Below are 7,751 nucleotides of genomic sequence, written 5' to 3'. Positions count from 1 at the left end.
CAACTGTAAAAAGAGGTTCTTGAGAACACTGGGGACATTTGACTATGAAATGGGTATAAAATAATATTAAAAGTTATTGTTAACTTCTTAAGATGTGATAATGTCATGGTTGTTATGCTAAAAAGAGAAGTCCTTACCTGTTAGAGAGAGATACACATAAAAAATGATTCTTGAGATTTGCTTTAAAATTTTTAAAAATGTAGAATAGAGCAATGTGAGACAAGATTTTTAAAATAATGATAATCATTGAAGCTGAAACGGGTAATGGGCACATTGATATGTATTACAGTTTTTAATTTTGGGGTATGTTTAAAATTTTCTGAAGAAGAAAAAAGTAATAATATAACTGGCTGCAGTTATGAAAATAAAAGTAAATGAATATCAGGATAATCTTGGGTCTCAGCATATTAATTCAGGATAATTCAAGATTTTACTGACACTGAAAAATGAGATTTAGTGGATTCTTTTTCTCTGTGAACATTACTGTTCGTGATGTTGTTTCATGCGTCAGATGCTAGGGACATATTTGCATATACTGGGAAATGCTAAAATTTTCTTGACTTCCTTTTTATGAATCAAGTTGTTTATCACTAATTGCTCTTTAACTGCCCGTTCAAAACATTAAGATCGAGAATGTAACTCCTGTTTAATTCTAAAGGAATTTTCAGTGATATAAGAAATAAAGAAACATGGGAGAATTAAAGACTTAAAAATTCAGAGATTATACAAAATGAACAAAGAAAGCCCATATTTCCAGGTAGCATTGAGAAAGTGTCTTGGAAACAGGATATCATATTTGTTTCTGAGTTTCCTGGTAACCAAGGCTAAAAGCAAAACACAGATGATACCCAGAAAGTAAAATCAGACACATTTACCTGTGTTCATAACAAAACTACACTTCTGATGGAATGTATTTCTGATGATTATTCTTGGATGTTGGGTAACACTAGTATAACCTTTGCTCGTTGTTTTATATAAGATATAGAGATGCCATGTAAATAAAAGCTTCTTGATTTCATTCTCTATGAAGCTTAAAACTACATTGTTAATTATAAATCAGTAGCATTGGCTCCATGGAAGGTTAAAAAAATATGGTTCAGGCATTTTGTTTTCTGAAGATCTAAGTAAAGTGAATAATATCAAAGAATGGTCAAGCCATGTGTCCTTAGCTAGTCTGTCTGGCACCTTCAGGATCTGGTGAAACCTGGGCAAGGGCTGGAGGAGCAGAGCTGCCCTCTCTCCCAGACTCTCCTATGCTCACACTGACCATTGATCCCCACATTGTACTTTGGAAAAACACCAGTTCAGTTACACATTCCCAGGGACTCTACCAGAAAGGTTTCAAAGTCAAGTACTGAGATGTGATGGACTAAACAATGTTAAATCAGTTTTCTTTCTTTCTTTCTTTTTTTTTTTTTTTTTTTTTTTTTTTTTTTTTTTTTTCTGCAGGACACTTCTAGTTTTGAACACACCAGGTTTTAACTTGAATGTGCGAGAGGCGTAGAGTGTATGATTTCTCCAGTTTGGTTGACCACGGAATCCCTCTTTCTCCCCTGCTTTTAAAAAAATGTGGCATGTTTTATTATCTCTTTCCTTTCAACACATTATTTAGGAAACCCTGGACTATGGAATCGGCTGAAATGAGAGCCATGAGCTTTATATAACACTGAAAGCACCATGGTTCTCTTTCTGTCATTCAGAGCCAAACTTGCAGACTCTCAGATTAATATGGTGGCTCATAGCAGGTGCCTGATTGCCTGATTCATCCTCTCCCATCCTCCCATTAAAACACCATTGAAGGCACATGCAAAATTGCAAAATTGCAACTGCACCAGAAGCTAAGAATACCAATTAATGCTTGGCCACAGTCTAGGAAGGATTTCTGCCAATAGCAGTGCAGATGAGGACAGATTGAGAAACTCTCATTAGCTGATGCACAATGCAGCTTTGAGGCAGAGCACCAAGGTCAGACAAGAGGGAGCCAAGCCCACCGCAGAGGTGCCCCGCAAGTGCCCAGGAGAAGCTGAGTACCAAACTCCAAGCAAGATGGAGTTGCATCCCAAGGCAAAGAGGGCCACTTCTTTAACCCCAACCACAACAGTCCTGCTAATCTGTACATCTTAAAGAGTGCAACCCCCAAAGCGAAGCAGAGGTCCTTGGTCATTAAAATACTTTTCTCCTCCAGGCAGAAGGGGCAAGAGGAGACCCCACATGGATAAACACCAGAAATGTGGCTAATGGTCCTCCCTCCTGCTAAGGATCTGAGAAGAGAATTCTGTTAGCAACAGAGTGAACAGTGAGGGGATCACGGGGCATGTGCTAGACATTTCTATAGCCCAGCTCAGTGTGTTAGGTGGCTACAGTGTGATTCTAAATGTGGTCTAGGGATATCATTTTAGCAGATACGAAGTCAGTCAAGAGATGTCAGGGTTTGGACAGATGGTGAAGAATCTTATAACTTAGAGATAATATTAGTACAATTAAAAATAGAATATGTATCTTCCAAATTATAGAAAGAAAATAAAATGTAGTCTATAGAGCAAAAGACAGAAAATAACAGAAAAATCAAACATCCATTAAAAAGATACAGAGCAGAAAAATAAGATGGCAAAAGTAACAGCAAACATATTTTTTGAGACAACAGACAAAACAGTTAAAGTCTCTTTTTCAGAGACTCTAAGTCTGGATTGAAAGGGAAATGTAAGTGTGTGTCATTGATATGAGACTCACCGAAAGCAAAAGGAAAAAATAGATTTTTTTCTTTTCTTTTCTTTTCTTTTCTTTTCTTTCTTTTTTTTTTTTGAAACAGAGTCTCGCTCTGTCTGTCGCTGAGGCTGGAGTGCTGTGGCATGATCTTCACTGCAGATCTTCACAGTGGAGGCTCACTGCAGCCTCCACCTCCCAGGTTCAAGTGATTCTCATGCCTCAGTCTCCCGAATATCTGGGATTACAGGCTCATGCCACTATGCCTGGCTAATTTTTGTATTTTTAGTAGAAACGTGGTTTCACCATGTTGGCCAGGCTTGTCTCAAACTCCTGGCCTCAAGTGATCTGCCCGTCTCAGTTTCCCAAAGTGCTGGGATTACAGGCATGAGCCACTGTGTCTGGCCCCAAAATAGATTATTTTAAAAGATGAACAAAGACATGTTAGACATACATAAGTAAAATAAATCAGGAGTTTAAAACATGACATCAGAAAAAACAATATGCAAGAGAAAATAAACAGAAAAGATTGTTTCATGTTAGTAAAAATATAGTCATGATGAAATTACAACATTCATGAATCTTTATGTGCCAAATTATACAGCATTGACATCTGTAAAGTAGATACAGTTTAAAATCTCAGAAGAAATTCACACACAAAAAAATTTTGTCGTAGGAGATTTTAATAGACCAAAAGGTTTCCTTTGCAAGTCAAGGAATGTATAGAAGACTTTAAGAAGCATAGAAAATTTGGATAATAAAATAATATGGCCAATTAGGGCATAACCTAAAAACAAATTTAGAGCCTCAAAACAATAAAAAATGTACCTTCTTTCAAGCAACTAAAGAATATTTTCAAAAGTGACTATTAAACAGAGGATAAGAACATCTAGTATTACAAAAAAAGGCCTCATTGTATAGATGTTTTATAAACTTTGTAATTAAATTACAAATTATAGCTAAAATTTAAGCAAAACAAAGCAAAAATAATTTGCAAAACTTTAAACACATTCCTAAACAATTCTGACAAGGAAGAAGACCTTAATTCCTTACAAATGCTAGAGCTCTAAATTTTTGTTGCAATATCAGTGCCCCTAGACCATTTAATTCCATCCTTAAAGTGGGACAGTGCATTCGTGAAAATCATGTTTTCAGAGACTCAGAAGCAGCAATGGGAAATGCTGAAATGAACGCTTGAGTGCAAAAACAGACTATGGAACAATATGGAGCGTATACGTCTAATATTTTTTTTTAAAGGAAATGAACCACATTGTTAACAGATACTCTGTGAGGCAAAATTATAAGTGATTTTAATTTGCTTCTATTTTGTTATTTTTTAATTTGGGGCCATAAATATGTAGTTATACAATAAAGAAACAATAAATATGTTTTAAGAAAAATATTAAAAATTATAATTAAGTCCTTGAATGCACCAGGTCTACCTGGGATACCAGGTGCCATGGCTTGGGTGGGGATCAGCTGCCTCATCACTCCAACCATGGAGCCCAGAGCCTGCTCAGGTGTGTCTTGTCTAGTTCAGGTGCAACCTGCTTGCCCCTTAAGGGCCCACCTTCTGCTCATTGGTTACTTGTACTGTCATCAGTCTGTGACTTTGAAGACTCCTTCCTTCTTAGCAATTCAGACAAAATTAGCATTTCTCTTCTTCCAAACGTGTGTCTGGACTGAAACCAAATTAACCTGTGAAGATTTGCAAACAAAGGCCCTTTGTTTGGAAACTACCCTCGGTGAACTTTTTTTCTTTTATAGGCAGGAACTCATTATGTTGCCCAGGCTGGTCTTGAATTCCTGGGCTCATATGATCCCACCTCAGCCTCCTGAGTAGCTGGGATTACAGGCATGAGCCATTGCACACAGCATGATGCTTCAACAGCTCCCAAGTATGTTTCATTGGAGAATTCTGCCTTCTCTCTCTGCCTCCCCACTCCACTCACAAGAATGTGAATGGTGCTGGGGTAGAAAGGCCCTGAGTGCAGGCCTGGCATGGTGACTCATGCCTGTCATTCCAGCACTTTGGGAGGCCAAGGCCGGTGGATTGCTTGAGGTCAGGAGTTTGAGACCAGTCTGACCAACATGGTGAAACCCCATCTCTACTAAAAATACAAAAACAACAACATCAACAAAAAGTTAGCTGGGTGTGGTGGTGGGTGCCTGTAATCCCATCTACTTGGGAGGCTGAGGCAGAAGTATCACTGGAACCCAGGAGGTGAAGGTTGCAGTGAGCCAAGATCATGCCACTGCACTGCAGCCTGAGTGACAGAGTGAGACTGTGTCTCAAAAAAAAAAAAAGGCCTTGGGTGCAGAGTGCAGGAATAAGGATGATGCTAGGGAATGAAGTCACATTCTCCACCCCGTCAACTAAATTAAGTGATAAACAGGAGAGAGGAGAGCCTTCCACATGCAGGAAGAGCCTGAGAACAAGAGCACTTGAAGTTCGAAGACCATGAGCATGAAAAGCAGGGGGCACGACGAAGCTGGGGGGATGTGGTGTCTCACCAGATGGGGTTTTGGGTCTGTGCAAATGATATGTTCCTTTGACTTAGGGGCAATGAGAACCTACTGAAACGTTTTAAGCAAAAGGTGACACGATTGGACAATGTTAGAAAAATTAACATATCATCCTGGCTAACACGGTGAAACCCTGTCTGTACTAAAAATACAAAAAACTAGCCGGGCGAGGTGGCGGGCGCCTGTAGTCCCAGCTACTCTGGAGGTTGAGGCAGGAGAATGGCGGGAACCCAGGAGGTGGAGGTTGCAGTGAGCCGAGATCACGCCACTGCACTCCAGCCTGGGTGACCGAGCGAGACTCTGTCTCAAAAAAAAAAAAAAAAAAAAAACAAAAAAAGAAAAGAAAAATGAAAAATGAACATAGCTGCAGAAGGGATAGCAAACGAGATGTAGAGGGGATGAGACTGGAAATGGAGCCGCCAGCGAGGGCACCTGACGGAGTGGTGAAGGTGGCATTAAAGAAAAGTGAACAGATCTAGAAGATAAAGACCACGCAGTATATCTCAACTGGGGGTGATTGAATCCTCCAGATTCTGGAGAACTTTCTGGTTGTCACAACCAGAGAGAAGTGCTACTGGCACTTGGTGGGTAGAGGCCAGGGGAGCTGTTCAACACCCCTGCAATGCACGGACCATCCCTGCCAATTATCAGGACCAAAATCACTATGGTGTTGCCCATGCAGACCCCTGGAGGGGGAAACTGGATGCCAGGATAGTCCCATTGCCTGGCATGTGTAGAGGGTCAGTGATGATGCCGGTCACTGCCAGAGAAGGCCAAGTGTGCAAGGAAGGCCACGGGATATGAGTATCTCTGCTTTTACTGTCATAAAAGCAAGCCTTGGGAAAAATGGCGAAATTGGAAGATGTTGATAAGAGATGTTTTAATAAAGACACAAAGTACATTATGAAAACAAGCGAGCCAGAACTCCTTATACAGGACTTTCCTACTCTGGTGTTATGGCTGGGTGCTGTGTGTACTACAAGTGCAATCTGGAGGGAGGGGCATTGGGGACCTGCAGGGGGCTGGACTCAGCTGGGAAACCCCCAAGGCAGTGGACCTGGTGTTCCAGGAGCTCCTGTGGAGAGACCTATGGGGCTATTTGCACAGCAGACTAAGGGCTTTCAGGGAAGGCCAGGGAGCCAGGGGATATCCCCGTAGTCCAGGGCCCAGAGGGGAAGTGCTGTTTTGAGCACAGTCCACCCCGCAGCTCAGCCAGAGTCCTGCCCCTGGGACTTGGCCTGCATCCTGAGGAGAGGTGAGTGCAGGAGAGGTGAGTGCAGGAGAGGTGAGTGCAGGACAGGGACTGGCCTCACCTGCGTCTCTGCGGTGGGGTGCCCCTCTTTCTACTTTTCACCTGGACAACTCAAGCCCAATGTTCGCAGCTCAGGCTCTCTCCTGGGGATCCTTGAACCCCCAAAGCTGAGGTGGGCGCTCCCTCTGCTTGTTTGTGTGAAAGCACAGATTATGCCAATTGATCCTGCCAGGCCCTTAAGGGAGGGACTGAGTTTGCTGATCATGACATCCCAGAGCCCCCAAAAGGGCATTGTCCTGTTAAAGGCTGGCTGCATGGCCCAGAGGCACGGAGCCCTGGTCTGGTGTCTGTGAAGTCTGCAGGGATGGAGGACATTGCCTTACAAGAGGTCTCAGGCCCCAGCACTGGCAGCCTCGACCCAGGCACTGCAGGCATTGGCAAAGAGCAGTGCACCCCCGGGACCTCCTGCAGCAACAGCAGCTTCCAGGCTCTGTCCCAGTGACAGCTCACAGCACCCGTCCCAGGAGGAAGGCAGGGAGACAGCAGGTGTAGGTGACGCTGAGCCTACGTTGTTCTCCACCACTGCTGAGACAGCCCTCTTGAAATAGTCGCTGATCTGCACGCTCCTGCTCCTGACTCACCACTGTTCGCTCTGGCCCAGGAACAAGTCAGCTAGGAAGCCGCGCAGCAGTCGTGGTTTTTAAGGATACTGGAAAAACACCCGTGGAGCTGGAGGTGGCAATTCACCCAGTTCAAATCACTCTAACAAGCCGCAATGCAAAATCCCTGGAAAAGGTGTGTGCTGACTTGCTCGGAGGAGCAAAGGAAAAGAATCTCAAAGTGAAAGGACCAGTTGGAATGCCTACCAAGACTTTGAGAATCGCTACAAGAAAAACTCTTCGTGGTGAAGGTTCTACGGCATGGGATGGTTTCCAGATGAGAATCCACAAGTGACTCACTGACTTGCACAGTCCTACTGAGGTTGTTAGGCAGATGACTTCCATCAGTCATGAGCCAGGAGTTGAGGTGGAAGTCACTGTTGCAGTTGCTTAAGTCAACTATTTTAATAAATTAATTACTAGTTGTTAAAAAAAAAAAAAAAAAAAGGAAAAGGAAATAGAGAGACTTCACAACAAGCAAATGGAGTTCCCAGAATAGCAGGTGTAGACAGTAGCCTAGGACCACTGCGTGTGCCCATTCAACTATTATCTTGACCCTGGTTTCCCTATGGTCATGTGGCCCAAAAACATAGATCATACCAAAATCACCA

At 42.6% G+C, this 7,751-nt stretch overlaps 1 pseudogene; it reads left to right on the top strand.

Moving 5' to 3' along the window:
* Nucleotides 1-4,162: 4,162 nt before the first annotated feature.
* On the top strand, nt 4,163-7,534 carry LOC115893165 (annotated as a pseudogene).
* Nucleotides 7,535-7,751: the final 217 nt, after the last annotated feature.

This window comes from Rhinopithecus roxellana, chromosome 14 (assembly GCF_007565055.1).
Source record: "Rhinopithecus roxellana isolate Shanxi Qingling chromosome 14, ASM756505v1, whole genome shotgun sequence".
In the NCBI taxonomy this organism is placed as follows: Eukaryota; Metazoa; Chordata; class Mammalia; order Primates; family Cercopithecidae; genus Rhinopithecus; species Rhinopithecus roxellana.
The sequence above is the reverse complement of the archived record's forward strand: the minus strand, read 5'-3'. Positions and strand labels throughout refer to the sequence as shown.